Consider the following 21,819-nt stretch of genomic DNA (forward strand, 5'->3'; position numbering starts at 1 on the left):
TAAACTGGCTTCCCCCCCCTTCTCTTATAGATTAAGAATAGACTGGTGTGATCTGCTTGTTCCTGTCTTACCAACAGTATATCTGGTGTTGCTTTGCTGCCTGTGGCACAGATCAGTAGCTGATCTTTCAGAGCTGGACAGAAACCCAACAATATGATGCATCAGTTGGTTGTGTTGTGTATAGGGAAGAAATCCAGCCCTTCCTCCAGCTGCTACTGACAACAGGCTTTGAACCCTAAGGTTTTTTGTTCTTATCTTGGATGACTGCAAGAATTAATGGTCATAAATTAGCTGGGATATTTCAAAATTTAGCCAGGCATCTCGAGTCTGTGGCAAATCTCCAGTCTGTGGTGGATTATATAAACTGTCTTCTCTAGCTAGCTTTGGGGTTCCTTGTCTGGGGCCCACATGAGTGTGGACTAAACAGTGAAAGCTGGACCTGATGCTGTATCTGTGTCTCAGTGCATTAGTGAGCCTCTTACTCTAGTTTTCCACATCCTGTGGTATAAATGAGGGTTTTATAGCTAAGATCCTAATGGCTTCATCAATCTAATCTCAAAGGTAATGAAACCAAAAGGCTCAAGCAGTAAATACAGTGAAGTGCTACGTAGTATAGTATATATTCTTTAGTGTATAAAGAACACTGCTTCAAAATAAAGTGAACTTCTGATGTTAAAAAGGAAAAGCCTACTATATTTGTATCAAACATGGGTTATAGGATGCTAAGGAGAACTCTATGAAGAATTTTCTAGTAGAAAATTCTTCTGTTGCTGGTTAGATTGTAAGAAAATTTACTCGTGATGCCAGCGTTCTTGGAAATGCTTCTGCAGCTATGAGATGCACCTCAACAGAAATTGCTGTATTTCCCCCATTCTTTCAGTGATTAAGATGTAGCAAGCCCATGTTTTCTGTGCCACAGGATGCATTTCCCCAGTGTACCCCTTCAGAAACCAGCCCACTCGCACAGTCCTTATACATGTGAACAGTCCAACATAAATTACTGAGTTCCAGGTGACTCAGTGTTGCAAAAATTAGACCTTGTGCATTTAATAGGACAGGTGTCTCTCAATCTGTTACATAAAAGGTACAAGTAGGTAAACATTAGAGGTTGTGTTTTTAATTATTTTTATAAAGCAAGTGTGACTTTCAGATAATATACATTAGAACTCATTAGCATGTAGTTTCCTGCACACCTCTTTAGAAAAATGTTATTATGCAAATGGCCACCCCTTTGGCTTTGAAGTAATTGTCACTTGGAATAATGTGTGGGCTGTGGTATTAAATTCTTTGAAACCTAAATAGCTGGGAAATTCATATTGGACAGTCAGACACTGCCTCTTGTTATGTCTGTGCCTGGAAGCGAATTTGATATCCCTGAGGTCTGCTATCTATTGTGATATCCCTGGTGAAGGAAGTGGTAGGAAAGGGAATGGGAAAAAGGAGGAAGGAGTGGACAGGAAATAACCTCTGTGATAATTCAGACTTATTTACTAATTTTAGGACATATTGCAAAGCTAAGAGTACCCTGAGGGTCTTTTGGAAATGGAGGCATTAGGGAGAGACAGACTTGCATTTGTCAGTATTTTATTTTTAGGCAGTCAGTGTTAGGGGTTTTTCTACTTGATTATAGTCTAGTTTGACAGATGTGGTGTAGATTTATTTATGCTTGCACACTGCAACAATTCATCACTTTAAGAAACAAATATTAGTGACAATTTCCTGTAACAGCAAAGCTCTAATGTATTTAACAAAGCAATTACATTTCTGTGTTAAGATGTGGATCCAGTACAACAGATAACTTAAAGCATATTTATCAGTGCAGTGTGTGGCTCTAAAATAGATGTGCAGTGCAGGTGAAGGAGCTCTTGGTGAGTGTGACAAAGGTGTGTGTTTTCTGCTGTTCCTCCTTGAAAAGCATCATGTATCTGTGTATGCATTCACGTTCATGTATTATTTTCAAAGGATTGCTAAAAGGAGTACTTAAAATGTAACAGAGTCTGGTGGTGAAGTAGATGTGTTACAGATGAAAGCAGATATTTTCTTCTAAAATTGTTCTAGGTTACATTGGTCTAACTCTAAAATAACTGCAGGAGACTGCTGGACTAACTTATTCTCCCAGCAGAAATCCCTTTGCAGTGCAGTATCTTACTGTTGTTTTCTAGATCCAGTCATAATTTTCCTTTGCAGAGGAAGACTGGAAGGGAAGTACATGTGAGTTTCTTGCCTTGTCTTGCACAAAGCCTTTTGCCAGTCAGACAGTTCACTCTCTATTTCTGGTCTTTTTCTGTCAATGCAGAATAACCCGGAGGTAGGAGATGACAGAGACATGTGGAATGACATGTGTACAGCATTATGGGGGAGATGGAGCCAGTGTAGACACCTCAACCTTCTCCCATTCCTCACAAGTCTATGCAGCTTCTGATGGGAAAACAGAGCTGTCTTTGGGAGACTGAGATGCTCCTGCAACTTTCCTGTGGAAATAAAAGTCAGTGAGAGGATAGGGGGTTTTTTTTGTGGTAGAATTAAAAGAATCCCTTCTTTACAGAGGACTGTCATTCATCCTTTAGAAAGGAATCATCTGGCTTGCAAATTAGCTTGTCCTTGCAGCATTAGGCAAAAAATAGCACGGTATTGAAGACTGTGATTCCTTTTCTTGCTAACAGATTATGATGCGTGGATGTCTCTTGAGGCTATCACACATTGATGGTAATAAATATGTACTCAGACTTGTGTAGCTATTTTTCAAGTGTTCTGCACTAAAAAAGGAGTTGTACTCGAGGGAGCTGAGGGGCAAGGGAGTGGCTTCTGCGATCTGATAATAGTTGAGAAATCGATGAAGACAAGGTAGGCTTGTTGTGAAAAGCCTCACTTATAGGTGGAAAACAAGAGCTCTACGTGCTGCAAGCATTGAGTTTGCAGTTTATTTGCTGGAGTCTTTCAGTTCTTCATTGTGATGACAGCAGTGACTATCAGATCCTCAGTAACTTGGAGGATTTGTTTTGGATAAACAACATACATCTGATATGACTACTCCAAAAATGTAACAAGGCAGATGGAATTGTCTGTGTTGTTTCAGTGTCTCCCTCTGAAGTTTTCTAATTCAGATGCCTTGTTTTCTTCATTGATGTTTGCTGTATCATGTCAAACAAGGTAATGAATTTTTAAAAGGTCTTTAGTTTAGTACTGTGATATTCAAAATCTTTAAGTAAATTCTGTAAAAACAGTAAAAGTAAGAGTGGTTAGAAACTGGAGAGATCACAAAATTGCTAGGCTTTGGGTAAGGGAAGTTGGATTGTAGTTAAATTTTTTGTGATATGGGCAGGAGCTGGGCCTCAGTTGTTCCATTATTGTCCCACTGGTTCCCAACATGAATGTTAAATCAACCGAAAAAACCCTAGATAGTACTGGTTTAGTTACTGAAAGCATGTCCTTTTGATATCAGCCTTGATCAAAATCAATATAAGATATTAGAAATGAGTGAAAATTGCAACAGCTATCTCTTAATTGCATAACGTTTGTGCTTTAGTGTTATTTAGGCTGATAGCTCACGTCCTGTTAATGAGAAAACCATCACCAAACAGCAGAAGAGATCTTTCTTTCAAACATTTAGTTTTTGCAGATTTTAAATGCTTCACTCCATTGTTGTGAAACTCATGATAATATCATGTGCTGATTTGTTGGGGGTTTTTTTGGTTTTGTTTTTGTCTTTCAAACTGGCATCATTTTGCTTAATATGCTGACTTCTGGATCTCAGGTTTGGCAGTAGGAATAGCCTGTCTTCAAACTCCTTTTCCTTTAAGATGCTTGACTAAATAAAAGAAAGATTAGCTATAGTGTGTATGTGTTGGGACTGGAGTAAAATCTTCATAAATATTTATCAGGTGGGAAAAATAAATACATGGATGCATCCTTTTAAAGCTCAAATGACATGACATAATAGACCAGCTGGCAGAGGATGAAAGTTGAGTGTGGGGGAGATTTTTCACCTTGTGTAACTACGTAGTAACTTGGAGGGTAGCACAGCACATTGAAATGCCAAAATAGGTGAAAACATGTACAGACAAAGGTCTTTCTAGATAGACAGACAGAACTTCAAATCTTGGTGGTGGGTGGTCTAATGTCATGCATTGCATTTACAGTAGCTGAGTGTGAATGTGTTTATTGCTTTGGCAGAATCACAAGGAGACAAAGGATACACACTGAGTTGAGTGACACTAGCAGAAAATCCAGGTTTCTTAGCATACATTGTAATCAATAGTGGCATAAACACAATGTTTTGCTTATGGTCTCCTGTACTCACCTGTCTTTATCTGATATGTAGGTAATATATTTTCAGCTTGTAGATGTAGCTGTTGGATTTTTCTGTGTGTATAAGCATCTCCATAGTGTAGAATATTAGTTTCCAATTGCTAATTGTAAATAACAGGAGGTAAGATGTAGCCCTGTGGTTCAGGAGGAGCGTGGAAAGTGCTGAGGTGTAAAAGAAAAACCCATCTCCCTTGTTCTCTGTTATCATCACAGGATCTAAATTGGCAAGTGCTGCAGCTGGGTGGTCATAATTGGCCCAACCTGGGTATGTTCCAATGGCAAGAAGCATCTCTGGGGCTTTACTAAAAAGGTCAAATAAAGAAACCCCTTAAGAATCTTGTGTGTCACATGGGTTGGAGTGCTATGTCTGCCAGTGCCTTACTGCTGCAGCTTTGCATTTCCAGGGCTAACTTGTTGGGATGACTCCCCTGCTGCCCTACACAGATGAGAATATCTGAGATACACAGCTCCCAGTATTGGATTCCCCTTGGATTAAGATAGTGTTATTTTTTTTAAGTGGGCATCGTTTTCAAATGAATCCAGCTGTCACCATGGCCCTTTGTGGCTTTTAGACAACATAGCTCCAAGATCCTTGGTTGATCTGAGGATCAGGGAGATGAAAAGTGTGACGGAGGTTGGGAAGCTGGAGGAGAACTGGCTTGTTCTTGCAGCACTGGTTTTGGGTTTTGTTCGGGGCTTTTTGTTGCTATCAGTAAAATGGGGGTTAGGACTGGATAATCTTGATGAATGATGAGAAATACTTGTTCTAGTCTTGTAGACAAGAACACAAGGTAAGCAACATGAAAGCAGGTATGACACAAGCATTCATCTCATACGAGAAAATCTGCTTAAAAATTGAAATATATGCTTGTCCCTATTTCTAACAAAAAAAACCCCCAAAAAACCAAAAAACACACAAAAAAACCCAAACAAAAAAACCCCCTTAAACCACAACAAAACCAGCAACACCCTCACAATATATTTTGTAAATGAGTGTACTGTTCTGTAGGTGGCTTTTCAGCAGGTGCACTTCAAATATTCAAGAGAGAGAGACAGTGGTTTTGCTTAATTTTTAGTGAATCTTGTCTGAGGGGGAGAGTAAACTAGGGAATGGTTAGAGGACGACAGAGTCTATTCTGTCTTAACCCTGGCAAGTGCTGTGTGCACCACACTTAGCGCTGGTACATGTACTTAATTTACTGAGTAGTTTTTCAGGCTTGGATCTCTTCCTGGGGAGAGGAAGGCAACCAACCCCCCATCCCTGATGAACCTCCATATATACTATAACAACCTCACACTGCACAGAATGCTCTGCAGTGCATCGTAACTGCTGCCCCAGCTAGAATGGGCCTTTAGAAGAGAGGTAATCCGGTCTGCTAGTGTGTTCTGCAGAGGGCACAGCAGGGTGTAATTAGGTTTCCTTAAAGCTTGCATGTGTTTTTGACAAACTAAGGGGTGTCTATCGTAACCAAATTCATTTAGGAGTTTGGAATGACTGAGTGATTTTCTTCTGAAAGAAAACAGTATGCTGAAATTATTCTGTTGCAAGTCAATTGCTATGATGAACTTCAGTGATGTCTTTTGTGGCCAATTAAGATTAGTAATCTAGAGTGCTTTTTACATTATGACAGTTATTTTCTATTCTTATATCCATGCCTACTAAACTAGAAAGTGGATTGCAATTTAGAATTTTTACAGTTTCTAAATAATGAAAACCTTCAGTCTTAATTTCTGTTTAATGGCTGAGTAAAGACTGTTTTTATTTGTAATGTAGTGTTGTCTCCTTTGCAGATAATGTCAAAGATGACATAAAACAACATCATGACTGTTTAATAAGTTAGTTTCATCCTTAATGCCTGAGAGGAAAATGTGACTGTGCATTCAGCAAATGGCTCAAAATCAAGTCTTAGACTCCAATATTTTAAATTTGTGTGTGTCCACAGTCCAAGCACATTGTCACTCATTGTATGTGGCAATGCATTATATGTTCACAGAGAACACTGTGCAGTTAAACCTGCTGAAATCAAGGCTTTTGTGAGGGACATCTAGGCAGTGTGTCAGATGTTTGAGTGTTGAACTTTGGAAGCCAAAAACTATTCGTAACCATTGATGATAACTTAATATCCATATGTTTCTTTTTTTTTTTTTCTGTTTGGCCATGTGCCCAGACTCTAGAATGATGAGTAGTTATCTTTGCAATCTTTCACATTATTGACAGTGATTAATAACGTGTTGTACACACTTCTATTGCATCAAATACCAATTTTTTGGGTAATGGGAAAAGAATATCTAATTATGGAATTAATGTCATTCATGTCACACATTATTTTTGGAAAAACAAGGGTATGAGTAGTAGTTTGAATTAGGATTTTTATGTAGTTATGGGACAGGAGTACTAGGTTTTAGGTTAATTTCTATTGGTTTCCCAATACAACTGAAATACAAGCATATAAGCACAGAAGCATATTTTTAAAGGATTTTACTGTAAGGAAGAAAATCTTTTAAATCACTAGATGCCTCATATACTGTCTTGAATGTTAAATCCTGCAGTAATAAAGATAGCAGATGCTTTAAGAACGAGATGACTGCAGCTCAGAAATCTTGTTTTTTTTGTGAGCAAAACTGCTTGAAATTACCAGTGTACACACTGGTAAGCACTCAAAACTAGGAACTTATCTCTCAGGCAACGTGTAAAAAGTGTAAAACTGATGACTGGAAATTAGATGATGGGTACTATTATCATACTTGGATACCTTTCATGTAAGTACATGTCCTTCAATTGCTGAATTTTTATTTTCTTTTGATTGACAGCATTTAACCTGAATCTTAATTTTTTTTTTTTCCTTTTTGATAGTACAGAAGTAGTTTGCATCTCACTGTATCTACTCAAGAGAAATTGAACTGTAAGTTAGGTCACCTATGCTGATTTTTCCACACCAGGTTTTTTTCCTAAAATGAAGTTTAGCTTTTCTACTGTTTGTGTAATTGTCTGTTAAGCTTCTTTACCTTTTAGTATTCAGGGCTGGGGTTTTTTTTTGTGTTGTTACAGCTGCACTATTTATTAATGCAGAGCCTGTAGTTTCATGATTTAGATGATATCTATGTGTATATATTAATTTCTATTCATGTGGCTAAGGCCTGACATATTAAACTGGTATACTTTCTGGTCTGTGTCATGGTTACTTCATTAACCGTGTTGAATTATGCTATAAATATTTGCAGGAGCCCAGTCTTTGTAGTCATCCTCCGTGGGGAATTTGCATTGAAATTGTTGGGGAATCTGAGTGTAGAAGAGCTGCCTGAGTGGGCATCATCTGCTCTTTCAGGCAGGCAGGCTTAAGTGGTAGAATATATATATATTTTCAACTGCTAATGTGCTGTTAGGGCAATCAAGGGGATGATTTCCTTGGTGATGTAAGTGGTTAGGCAGGAGGGAGATATCTGTTCACTCAGAAATAAAGGAGATTTTTATCCGGAAAAGCCCTGGATAAAAGCAGGGGCCAACAGAGAAGATGCAGGAATATTTCAGGAAAACTAAACTAGGAGATGAGGGAGGGATGAAAGTTAGTGAAAGAGGGTTGTGACTATGTAAAAGCCTTTCATTTGTTCTTTTCTCTTAAAGTGTTTTGAGCCTGTTATGAATATTGTACTAAAGGTGACATATTCTAAAAGTTTGCTTTAGAGTTGCTGTGTGCTGAGACATAAGCTCATGTAGAGCTACAGAGGAAATTATTTTTGAAAATTAATTTAAACAAAATTCACACCACAGTGGAAATCTTTGCACAAAGGAAGAATGATATAAATTGGCTCCCTTTTCTCACTGCAGCCTTGGAAAGGAAAGGTTCTTGAATAGCAGATCTTGTGCCACATGGAGAGAAAACGCAGTTGGAGCAAGTTAATTTTGCAGACACACAGTAACAGCAGAGAAACAATGTAGTGCTCTCACTAGAAATGATCCAATTGCTATTTCCTCTTACATTGACTATTTGGCTCTGACCAGTATTTCAAAAGTATACACACAGGGAGAATGAAAAACCATGTTAAGTTGTTGAAAATTTGCACTTTTGCATTTTGTTATATCCTACAACCCCTATCCTTACGTTTGTCTAAATAGGTGGTAAGATCTCTGGGACAGAGACTCCATTATTTCCTTGGGGAAAGGTGCTCACCAAACTGAAACCATAAATGAAAGGTGGTGGTTTTGCCCAGATCTTTCTGTCCATAAAGGTACACTAACCTTTTTGTAACAATAATTGTTGCAGTTCTTCCTTCTCCATTGAAGCAATGAAAATGGAGGAGCAAGAAGCTTGGCACAGAACAGCTTTGTGATGCCTTACTGTGTTTCAGGGTACATTCTGCTGTTTTTCAGCTATATTCTTTCCAGTTTTTGGCTGGAGTAGATTAACTGTGTTTATACTGCATCACCTCAGTGGTCCATCCAAGCGTCAGCAACACAGAGCATGGTAACTAACGAAAGAAATGGAAAAAAGCTGGGGAATTGTTGGTTTTTGAAGGAGGGGAAGGGGTTTGTAGTCACAACCTAATTTGCATTTTGCTGGAGACAGCCAGTGGTGATATTAAGGCCTGTGTTATTTCCCTGGGCACTTGGAATTCATAAAGTCTGAGTTAGACTCTTCTGATTCTGCTGTGAGTTTCCCTCTGTGATCAACAGAAGAATTTTTCGTCTCACAAAAGTAAGGTCTTGTGATTATGGTAATATACTCTAAAGAAAAATGGATTTTCTCATTTGAGGCCTTGCAGAAGGGGCTTTATTTTGCTCTTTGTTCTTTTTAAACTTGCACTTGAAGTATCCCTGCCATTTTAGATGCAACTACAGATCCTAAACTACAGGTAGAGAATCCTGAGGAAGGCGGTGCCCTAGTGGCTGGAGACCTGCTAGTATGCAAATAGAAAAATACTTTCCATAAAAACTAGGGTTTTTCAGTCTTGCATTTCCAAAGATGCAGTTTCCCCAGCAGCACAGTCATTTGCAATTAATAGCTTAGAGGCAAGGAGTGAAGTGCAGAATAACATGAGAAATCCTATGAATATCAGCCACAAAATAGAGCATATCTTTTCCATCAGGAATACTTGATTTTTCATTAAAATGCTTTGAGATGAGTCCTGTTGTGCACGGGAACAGGTCTGAAAGTGATTTAGAAAGGAGAACTGGCCTGTTGCATTGTATTGGCAAACTGCACATGGTCACGTCGCCTTGAGTGTGGTACTGGCGGTCTTGCTGTTCTTAGCCTTTGAAAGTTAATGGCTTGGTCTGACATGTACTCATCCTTGCTTGAAAAGATTCCCTATCAGCTAGGGAATTGCTAACTGGTGATATTGATTCTAACAGGGTTTTTCCCCTAGAGAAATAAATCTTGTTTTCTTAGGGAATTCAAGGTGTGGGTGTGATGCCACTGGAAAATGAGCACTGTGTCTATTGCCAATTTGAGAGTTCTAATGGTTGCACTAGAGGCAACTACTCTAGTGGAGAAACTGATGTATTATTGTTCATATTATTTCACCACATAAACGAGTCCCTTTTAGTAATATTAGTTGATTTAAAATTATACACTGATGAGAGAGTAATAAAGAAGCTAGTAGATAAAGAATTGTTTTCTGTTTGCTTAACCTGTATGGTTAGTAGCTGAAATTCCTGTCTTAGGCAGGAACAACCTGTATGACTTGTCCTTGAACAGGCATTTTGAAGGTTAACCTGAAAGTTTAATCAATTAATGTGTGTTTTGATCATGTACTGTCAGCAGGTTCCCCATCAGATTCTTGTGGCTCTTTTCTCCTGCTTTAACATGCAATCCTTGCACTGCTATTGTTTAGTGATGAGGTCTAGTGTAGGCTCAGGACCAGAGTTGTGGGCTGCTAGGAGAAAGTCGGAAAAAGTAGTTTCTGGGTCATCTGTTATTCTGCTTCAGGCAAACGCTGGATATTTTGAGATTAGGCTAAAACCTTTCCCCTTCAGTTTCTTTCTTTGTTGTATTTTGGTTTTATTGGATCCTCATTCTAGACCTTTGAATGATTATTATGAATATTCTACTAAGTAGCTTTGAAAATACCAGGATGATGCATGTAAAGATGTAAAGGACCATATCTAGAAGTGCTTCATCTGTGGTTTTTGCTACTCAGGTTCCCAGTGTAACCATCACTGCGCGACTTGAGCACATAAATGGTCTTAAATTAGGCTTTTTGAGTACCTCTGGATTCCCCGGGTCAGTTGACATCTCTAATTCCATGGCTTGTGTAATGGCAAGGAAGGAACCGTATCAGAACTCAGTTAACACTTTTCTTTCTATATCCTTTCACTTAAGCCTGATAGATTTTGTTCAGTGGTGCATCCAAGTCAGTCAAACTTTTTAATGCTCATCTGAACTAATGAGATAAGGCTGGGAAGTGCCACTATGTCATTAGGAATTATATGCTTTCCTCAACTGATGTGACAAGGATGTTGCTGTAGAAATATTTTGTTTCAATGGAGTTCTTAGAGCAGGAAAAATTCTTATTTGTAGCTTTCCACTGGAGGATGAGTTGATGCAAACTGTGTAGTGATATTTATTTAGATACAAGTAGAAGCCTACAATTTTGGGTTTGTAAGTTTGGATGAATTTGCAATAGTGGAGAAAAAAGGAAAAGCTCAGCAACAAACATCACTAGAACTAGAGCTGCATCGTTTGGGATGGAACTCAGACTAAACTGACTGACTAAACACTATTCTGCCAAGCAGCTGTTTACCATGCTTGATGTTGTTCTTAAACTGGGTTTAAGTTTATTGCTAGAGACATAGGTCTCTATCAGTAAGGCTGATGATGTGTAGCTCCGTGTATCCCGTTCTGTCTGTGTCAGTTTTTGCAGTTGAATGCCAAGCACATCCAGAGGCTGCAGTAGTTCCTCCTGTGTATGCTTTCAGCTGTATCTTCTAAAGTGGCTCATGACTTCTGGAGAATCTTCTGTCATCCTTTCTCTCTTATTACCAAGCAGTGTGTACCAGGAATTGTTGGATCTGTGTAAATTGATTTCCCAGATGAAATTAAAATGGTGGCTTTCTAGAAGAAAAAAATGCTGGATTTTCACGACATGACTTTATAAAGCTTTTCAAACAATACCAACAAGTCTTGAAAGCTATCCATATCTGCATAACAATCTCTTCTTGGTACATGGGACATGTTCATCAGGGCTTTCTCATATAAATGTAGAACATCAGTATGTTTGTTACTGAGCTATTCAGAGCGGTAGGTAACGTGTGATTTACTGATACAGAGAATAACAAGCAGTTAATATGGATATTATACAGAACTGCATTGCATGTCCTTAGCATTTCAGTGAATCTCTAAGGAATATATGTAATGTGTGTGTGCATGCACAAGGCTTGGTGCTGCTCTGGGGGGGTAATGTGGAGCTGAGGGACTCTGTAACTGCGCAGGGAGTGCAGGTATCTGTGGCTGAAATGTGGCAGCAGGAACATGAAGATGGATCTGTGAAAGAAGTTAAAGAGTGTGGTATAAAATGACACGGATATGTTTACAGCACGCTGAACTAATGCGAGTGTATGCATATTTATTGCACAATTTGGAAGTCTGAAACCCCCTATTCCTTTATAAATATTTGTATGTTTCAGCCTTTCATTTTGGTTTAAAGTATGTAATTTACCATAGCAAATACACTTTTTTTTATCCCATGACAGGCCTGGCCAAAAGATTACTTTTACCAGCTGTTCCAAATGCTGGAAGAAATAATGAGCTTTAAAAAAAAATAAAATTGTAGCTTGTTGCTTCCTCATTCTAGTGTCACTAGAAGATTTGGACAGTTGCTCTGTCATTAAGTGCCTACTTATTTTAAAGGTCATAGTTGCAATGAAAAGAACACTTTAGACATTTAAGTACTTCAAAATCTCTTCTTTGAGGAAGGAGAGTCTTCTACAGTCACGTAAACCACAAATACCATGAAGAGACGAGTACTATGTGTTAGAAATAGAAAAATGTTCAAATTTCTCCCACTCCTGCCCAAAATTTAAGAAAACCTGGTATCCTTAATGATAGTTTTCGTGTTTCTTCTGTGCAGTTGGTTTCATGAGGCTTTATGTTTCTGTTAATTTTATTTAAGATCTAAGGATTGGTTCTAAAAGCATATGTGGAGTAGAGCTACCTTTGTGAGGAGTCACAGTGGTGGGCTGCATTGATCTCTTTGTCACTTGTAATTTAGAGGCTATGATGGGTATTTGGATTGTGGCTTCTTAAAAATTTGTGGCTTTTTGAAACTTCCTTCCGTACAAATTAGCCCCTTATTTTAAATATTAACACCAGCTGCATTAGTGTTCACTGAGAGCATGACACTGTAATTTGAAGCTTAGGGTTAATATTCGCTGCAAATTAAGCTCAGCCATGTTCTCGGTGATGAAGAGTAAACTCAAAGTTTAAAAGGTTAAACTAAGTCTTATTATAGTGGTTATAGATGGCTAATCAAATTGCTACCTTTATTTAGGTAAATGCACTTAGTTAAAGTGACTAAGCTGGAGAAATGTCTCTGCAGTAGGTCTTTCTGGCTATAGGCAGTTCAAGGTAAGGAATATTCTTTCAATGGATAACTTGTTTTGGCATATGTTTTCCTGTGAAGTTTGTTGTCTGTAATGTTGACTTACTGCTTCTATAAGGGTCTGTCTGATATATAAGGGGAGGTCCAGAGGTTCTTATGATTTTTTAATTTTTTTTTTTTTGATGATGTGCATGAGTCATTTATTTGACTACCACTGCAGCTGGATGCATGTGTTTGCAGTGTATTTGTAGTTCCTTACTTAAATACCTGTAGTAACTCCACACTTATTTCAGCTCCTAGCGAGAAGTAAGACTTTGTCTTGCCCCTTCTGTAAAGAATTTCCTGTTTGTAGGTGAAAATAAGCCACCATTTCCTTCCTGGATATCTCTTTTAGAAGAAAGTGGATCTTTTCAGGTAGCTAACCCTATAAATGAGATTGTGTAACAGGGACAGACCCTGTAGATAATGGAAAGATCCAGGTTTTATCTACAATGTTTCTTCAGTGAGTGAAAGTCCAAGTCAGAACTAGACGTGAGCATTTCTTGTGTGTTATATTCTTTAGTATGGGCTAAAGTAAGTATTTGGAAAACCTTCAGTATTCCTCTTTTCACAACAATGATTTAAACTAGGGTAAGTGCCTTTTCAGGCTTATTTAAAATAAATTGTGCTTCTGTCTGGCATCACTTCAAATGTGCCCCCCTTGTTTCTTCCCTGGGCTTAATATGCTAAGCATGACACCATATGGTCCCTTGGGTCCCTTGGGATCAGCTGTCCCACCTGTGTCCCTTCCCAACTTTTTGTGTGCCTCCAGCCTACTTGCTGGTGGGGTGGCATGAAGAGCAGGAAAGGCCTTGTCTCTGTGTAAGCCCTGCTCAGCAATAATTAAAATGTCCCTGTATTATCAGCACTATTTCCAGCACAACTCCAAACCATACCTCCATATCAACTATCGTGAGGAAAATTAACTCTGCCCCAGACAAAACCAGCACAGGCAGCCTGAGGTCTTTTATTTAGCAAGCTTTCCCACTTAGGCCTCTGCAGTAAGGCTTATCTGTGCATTGGATCCTGAATGTGAAATGAATAGTCCTTTGTGTAAACACAAACAGATAAAATTTTATCACTCAGTACAGCTATTTCCATGTAGCGAGCTGCATCTGAAATGCAGAACGACTGATTAGGCAGAAGATAAGTTTGAACATGGTAGCAGTAGTTTAGGAGTAAAAATGTTAATAGAACACTATAGGAGTCAGGGAAGGACTGTAAATAATTGAGGGCGTTGGAGCTAAAGATCAAGGTAAGAAGAAACTGAAAACAAGGGACTTGGCCATAATACTGGAAACACATAGTCTTTGCTGCATTCTGTTGTGCTTTGGCTGCTACCTGACTGATGCTTTGCTTGTGTATGTGATGGGGCCCTGGGAATTGTGGTTTTCCATTCCAACATCCACCAAGTCGCTGCCCTTGGTGCAATTTTAAGCCCTGGTCTCCATGTTTGACTGGTTTTTCTGTTGTCCCCTTCCTTTTAAGAGGGAAGTGGTGTCATGTCCTGTGCTGTGTCAGTGTGGTTCACATCCCACTTGAGCAGTTCCATCATTAGATGATCCTGCTTGTTGGTATAGACAATTACAGTAGAGTCTTAGATCACTGTTCCTGCTGGCAGCCAGTGGAATATGTAGTTTTGGGGGTAAAAAGGCAGCATGATGTGAGACTATGAATGCTGCTTGAATGGCTAAAATATCTAAGTATCTTGTGCATGTTTACCTTGGGACAGAGATGCATAGTCATCATCCCTGCCTATATGGCAGGGAGTTGCAACTAGGTGATCTTTAAGATCCTTTCCAACTCAAACTATTCTCTGATTCTATAGCTGTTGATACTGATATGGAGAGGTAGGGAGTCACTGCTGTGAAATGATTTTCAAGGGGCTGTGGTGTTAATATTTCAAAACCCTGAATGAAGGGACCCTTTCCCTCCACAGAACAGCTTTTCCCAGTCTTTTTTCTGCCTGCCTCCCTATTATTCCCAAAGAATTTTAAAGCATATGCTTTTTAGTCAATGTGTAAACTAGTATTATTTTGGGAAACACATTTCTTAAAGCTATTTCATACTTCTTGTTTCTGACTTGGCTGTGATGAGGCAGGTAAATGAATTGGTGCAAGTCTTCCAAATGCTGGTACTTTCCCTTGGCCTTTACCATCGTCCATCCTAACCTGCCCCCTCATTCTTGACTCACAGCTGTCCAAGGAAGAATCCTAAAACATTTCACCATTAAAAATTTTCCAGTGTTTTGAGGCGTTTTGAAGCTGGTGCCAAGTTGATGAGGATATGGTGATCAGAAGCTGGACTGGGCATTGGGGATACTCTGTATAAATTAAGTTGGTGTCTGCCACTATCTACAAGCTAATTGTTCTGGGTAACACAGTTTTTCCTCGTATTTACTGTTGCATTAGCCTGGTATTTGCGATGTGTACACAGGTGTTACTCACTGAAATGGGTGTTTACAGTCCTGCAGAAATATTTATGAAGCACTTGAATTCACTGCTCTCTTAAAAGCTTGGCACAAGCTCCAGGGAAGCACTGCTGCTGGGAGCAGTAGACTGCTCCTTTTGTGGGATTTAGTGGATCATTAAATGCTTCAAATTTATGTCCATTATATTAATAGAACTAAAAGTAGCAAAACTACCTGGCTTCAAAAATTATTTTTTTCTTTCCTGTTGGTGTCATAAATAGCACTTCCCTGCTTCCTGTGGGTCAAGTGAAACAGCAGTCTTGACTCTGTACAAGAAAATACTCTCAATTTCCATTATCTTATTACTGTCTAGATGCTTACTGATTTGTTGGAAAGCGTGTGGATCTTCCTAATCTCTTAGACAAAAGTGCTTTGGTTTTTTGTTGGTTTTTTTTTTCCCTCCTTTGGGTATTTTTTTTTAATTTTAGACAATAACACTTTGCACTTTCAGAGCACTTAAAGGTGTCATTTTTGGACTTTTACCTGATATTTCAAATGCCCTGGTTATACACAAGTTTAAAAACAGTAGCACCTTGCCCTTCTGAAGGAAGAAATTGAAAAAGAGCTAGGAAAGTCCCATGGTACTAATAATGTCTGAGGTAACATGGAGATAGAAGTTAGACCAGTGATGAGTGGTTTGTGAACCCTGATTTGTTTAATTGTGTGTGTAATATTATAAAATCCTCAATTATAATTGACAAGGATATAAATGCTTTTAAAAACTAAACGGCTCTTTCTTCCCAGAGGTACTTCTAGGTGGCTTCTCCCTTTGCAAGGGAAAAAAGCCTCAAGCCTCTTTATCTCAGAGCTTTCTGTCCCTGACCTTTCCTTCCCATTGCGTGCAGTCGCTCCTCTTCACACTGCCCTTGCACTGGAGGAAAAGCCCCACCTGAGTGGTTTTGCCATGGTATTTGAGCAACAGATTTGACTCTGCTTTTGTGTTTTGCTGCCAGCTTGGATAATTCAATGTGATCCTCGGGAGGACACAGAAACCTCTTGGTTCGAGTTGCAAAGGTTGCAACGACAGACCTGCCATTTTTAACCCCTGGCACTACTTAAGCTGAAGTTCAGTCCTGCTCTGAGATCTTGCTGTAGGTGGAAGTGGGCTCTTATGCTCACATTCCTGCACTGTGTTACGAGAAGGGGACATAATCTCTGAGGGGAACTACCAGAATCTTAGTAGGAAAAATATCTTGCAAGAAACAGAGCTTTGAATTTGTTACTCAGAGACCATTTCATATTGTTATTTCAAAGTGATTCCTCAAGATGACTTTTTTACAACAATTTTATATGAACTAATAGCTCAGTTTGTTCTTTTTTGTTTTCCTGTCAGACACTGTGGACTTGTAGCAGATGGGCTTGTGTTGTGGTTTCTTCTGAGCCAGCTGGTCCAGTAAGGTGTTGAGAGGGGAAACCAGGACTGGGACACCAGTGCTGCCTTTTTCTCAGGTGAAGTGAAGATTTTCTTATTAGGCAGGACTCTGGAAGAGATGAACACTAGGAGCTGAAGTCAAATGCCTTTTAGGGACTTAGAGAAAGGATTGCATATACTAGGAGAACATCAGATACAAATCTTCTGTGTTGAGCACCTGCAGTTAAGATGTAGTGGGTAGGATTTTCAACAGATTCTGTGCTTAAAACATGGTTAAACCTACTGAGTGTAAACTCAACACTTTTATTCCACCTTAAGGCTAGCCAAAAAGACACCTTTCAAGTCCTTGATTTTAACCTTATAAACTGTATTTTTCCTGGGGCTTGCAGGGTATTTTGTTTTGTGTTATTTTTTAATGATAAGTCCAAAGCAAAAGGAGACTCCGTGTCATTGTCGGTCTCATAGTACAGTGTGATCACTGAGGTTAATCAGCTGTGAGCAGGACACAAGCAAACAGTTCCCCTGAAAGGTAATTTTAAAACAAAAATTGAGACTTTTATGTGTACAGATGTAGCAGCTGTCAGTAGTGCTGTGTTAATATTTTCCCAGTAGAATCTGAGGCAGCTCAAAACGGTGAGGAAAAAGAAAAATGCAGTCACTCGTTGTTGTGGAGGCAACTGCTAGACTGCTGATATTTTTTGGCCAGTAAACATATTATCTCCTTTTGGGGTTTATGGGTTTGACTTTCATGTCATCAATCACTTTCTGAATATACTTGGAATATATACTGTGCTGTGATTAAACCCATCCTCAACTCTGGAGGGACAAGATAACATCACCTACAGAAAATCAAGGTGGTTTTGCAACCTGGTATGGAAATAGGTGATGTTATAGTTATTTTGCTGTAGTAATATGCTGCTTTTTCTTACTTTACTGTGATACATAGTGACTATGAATTTGAAGTGACTTGTTTTTGTACCTTTTGGATATTAATCTAATTGAGATATATACTCCTTACTATCAGTTCACTGTATTGCATTAAATAAAAATAGCAGATTGACCTGTTGGTAATTTGGAGCAAGGAATTTTGTCTTCGATTTTGGTTTGGTGTTTTGGACTGTTTTTTTTTAAGGTGGTGTGAAGTTAGAATCCTCTCCTTGCACCACATTGCAAAGTGTTCTCCTCTGCCTTTCAGTGAGACAAACGGAGCATCTACAGAGGAGATCCTTCACATCCTTTCCAGTCCTTTGCTGCTCTCATTATTAATACTTTTTTTGGGCTGTCTTTTTTTGCAGGGAAATTGCTTATTCCCATTTCCCATGGGATCAGTTAAACTGTAGATCAGATGCAGAACAATAAGGGCACACAAGCTGCACTGCTCAAAGTAACATGAGTTATTTTTTTTTTCCTAGTTTCTCTGTAGTAATCCTTTACCTTCAGAATAATTCTTGTCTGTGGAAGAAAGCTGTGGGGGTTTTGTTTGGGTGTTTTTGTTTTGGTTTTTTTTACTTGAATATATTTTCACTCAGATTGGCCTTTTCCTTTAAAAGGTGATTTTTGGTGAGAACCCTCTCTTTGATTTATTTTCATGTACAATATACAGTCGTCTATGGATAACACAAAAGGCTGTATACAGGAAAAATCTAGGGCCTCAGATACAAGTGCTTACCTTGACATCACTGAAGGCCTGAGGGACTTGAACACTGACTTCATGTGGCTCCCAATAAGGCAGGTGGCAAACTTTCTGTTCTTTCAGTGGGATTTGTTTTGCACTCCTGGGTGTGGGGGGTTTTTTTTGTTTGTTTTGTTTGTGGTCGTGTTTTTCTTTTAATGCTTCATTTTTTAAAAACAAACCACACAACCTCCAAACCAAAAAACCTAACCACAAACCACCGAATTTGTGTGACTATCTCATAATTTGTTAAGCTCTTAATTTTGGGAATGTGAAAAAAGGGGTTTTTTTTCATATATTCAGTGTAGGACTAAATATTTACCTGGTCAAAACATGGGCAGCAGTTGCTGCCTTCATTCTCTTGAAGGTGTAGAACTATTTAGTGTTCAGTGTGTTTCAAAGAACAAGTTCCATGCATATACCATATTTCTTCCTGAGCTGACCATTGGAATGAATATAAAAACAAGGAATATCTGTGAATTACAGATATTCAGTGTATTCTTTGGATTAATGCAATTAATTTTCTGGAAGACATTTAGTGTTGATGTTTTTTTGTTCGCTAGGTGGAAATGCAATCGTTATTTCCTTCTATTAAAAGTAAATATTGGAGAATTGATAGACAAAATATAGTTAAGGGAGCTACTGCCTCTTTCTTGATCCCCGTTGTGCTACGATCTGTTTTTACTGTTGAAAGCAAACTTAGTCTTGTCTTCAACCATTTCTGGAAGGATAAGCAGAAATGACACAGCAAGAACACTGATGCCATAAAATTTTAGGGTTGTCTTTTGGTCTGTGCTCCTGGTAAGAACTGGACTCAAACATGTTTAAATTGGGAAAAAAGAAATACAGAGTGAAACAGTCTTTTGGACAAAACTGTTCTAGCAGCTCTTGTTTGTGTTTTAGAAGCCTCTAATCAGTAAACGTCATTAACGGTGATGATAACTGCCCCAAAACTGCTTGTTCTCAAAATAGCCATTACCAGTTAGCTTGAATCTCTTTGCAGATATCTCTAGCTGTTTAAGATCAAAATAGCACTTAATGGATTTGAGTAATCAATAGTCCCAAAGACTTCTGAAGATCTTGGCACATAAAATATTAATAGTTTATATTTGTCTTTTTAAGAATCTACTCAGCATTGCTAACACATTACAAAGTGCTAAGATTGCAAAGTGCTTCTATTAAATGATGTAAAAATGCTTACAACAACCTGCTTGTTTTATGTATTGATGCAAATAAGTTCTATTTCCATTCCGTTGAAGTGCAGATTTACTTTGAAGTTCAGTGTCAAGTTTGATTTGCTGACAGGCTCCTTTCACTACAGGATGGCAAGGTGCATCTTCAAAAATGTCATTTTTCCACAGTCCTTATATTTGAAACTACAGAATATTTCTCAGCTGAGAGAAATTCTTTAACACACTTTTCTGTAAATTTTTCTAATAAATATCCGTTCAGCTCAATTCTGTTTAATCTGGGGGCATGGGTAAGGTGTATGGTGATGCCCATAGCTGGTTAAGGGCACTGCAAGCAGAGTAGAAAGAGAAGTGTTGACTGGGGTGCAGGTTGTAAACTTCCACAGCAACTCAGAATTAATAACCTGTTGCAGCTATCAACCTTTCAATGGGAAATTTCAAGTGGAATTTAGAAAGTGGTGCTATGCCTGCCCCTTTGATGCCAGGAAAAGTGACAGTGGCACCACGGGACTGTAGTGCCCATGGTAGGGCTGTGATACCCTGGCTGAGAGCTTACTCCAACTTTGATACAGAGACAACTTCTTAGAACTTTTGGGAATGATAATTGTCTGCTGTTCCCACTTCTTTTGCTGTATTCTGTTTTTATTTAACCTAAGTTGAATGGTATGTGCTTGGCGTGTAAGTTAACAGAACTAAGAACCAAAACGTTCTTAAGTTCCTTGTCTGTGTGCATGAAAAGAAAACTGAGATACATGGAATTACTACTGAAAACCAGGCAAAAGTTAATTACAGCAAGGAGGTTTTTAATAAACAAATGTAGATTGGCATGTCTTGCAGTCCATTTGCTAGTTTTAATATGGAAAGGTAGCTCCTATAATGTATTTAAGGGGAGGAAAAGGAAAACTCAGGACTTGAATTTACAAGGATATGTGAGACTCAACCTAATTGTCTTATGGAGTCAAGGTGACTGATCGTCTGAGATCTTAATGAACTTCCAAATTCCCTTTTAGCCTCCTATGTCTAGTAAATGAGATAATTTTAGTAAGGTATAAACAAAATATGCTATTTTCTCTACTGGGGACTGAACATTTCAAAGAAGGGTCTTTTTCATTAAAAACATTGATGCATAAACATTCAGGGGGAAATTGCTATTGATCAAAAGAGTAAGATGTTTGTATCTGGTTGGTTTTCTGCATTACTTGTAACAGCTATTTTAGTCATATTGGCAGTTTTTATTTAATGGCCTCTCAATCTTTGTGCTGTGTACAGAAAATGAAAGCGATTATGATATTTTTGTTTCATTGATATTCAGCTGCTTTCAAGGTGAAACTGGGGATAAAAAAAAAAGAATTCACAGCTCCTGCCAGACATGGCTTGACTGTGGGAGTATTTGAAGATCTTTACTTGGAGCATATGGTATGAAATTGCTGCTGATTTGGGTGTCTTGAGTTTAAGCATAGAAACAGTCGGATACTGCCAGTCAGTAGCTGCCAAAAATTGCAGTTTAATGAGGCTAGCTTTAACCTGCATACCTAGTGGGTACCTGTCTCTCAAATGTCACCTGCATACAGGATGAAAGACTTTTTTTTTTTCTAGTGGCAGATTTGTACTGAAATCTGATAGACCCTTTAAGCTTTACCTTTTCTTTCCTCTTAAGCAATTGCATGGTATTATTTATATTGAATTGCACCTAAATAGGAGAGGGGAGCTGAGAAACTGTCCTGTCCCTCTTTCAAGGGCATGTTTTCAAAACATCACTTGGCTTTGTAGCAATCACGATGGCATGGTGCTTCTGAAGAGCTGTTTCTAGGAAACTTTAAGGCCACCAGATAATTTTTGTTTAATTTTTTCCTCTCTTCCCACCCCTTAATAAGGCAAAAAAAGGCAGTTAGTCTGCAACTCTTCCCTTGCTGCTTTGGATTGTAAACACCTGAGTTCTTGTTATCTCCCTCCTGCTGGCAGTTCCATTAGGGAGATTTTAAATAGTACCAGCACGATGCTGGCTGCTGTTGAGATTCAAAATCCTGTTAAGACCTGTGAACCGTGAAATATTGGAGGACAGAGGCTGAGTGAGTATTCTGCTTATCTACCTTAGATTTGGCTTTCCTTTTGCTTTGAAAGAAAAAGGCTGGCTCTCCCACATTAGAAAGGGGAAAAAAAAAAGGGGTGGAAGAAAAACCTGCTCATGTGTGAAACGGCAGTGGATTGAACAGAGCCTCTAATAAATTTA

Source organism: Manacus candei, unplaced genomic scaffold (assembly GCF_025592945.1).
Source record: "Manacus candei isolate 608988 ecotype Guabito, Panama unplaced genomic scaffold, ASM2559294v1 h1tg000009l, whole genome shotgun sequence".
In the NCBI taxonomy this organism is placed as follows: domain Eukaryota; kingdom Metazoa; phylum Chordata; class Aves; order Passeriformes; family Pipridae; genus Manacus; species Manacus candei.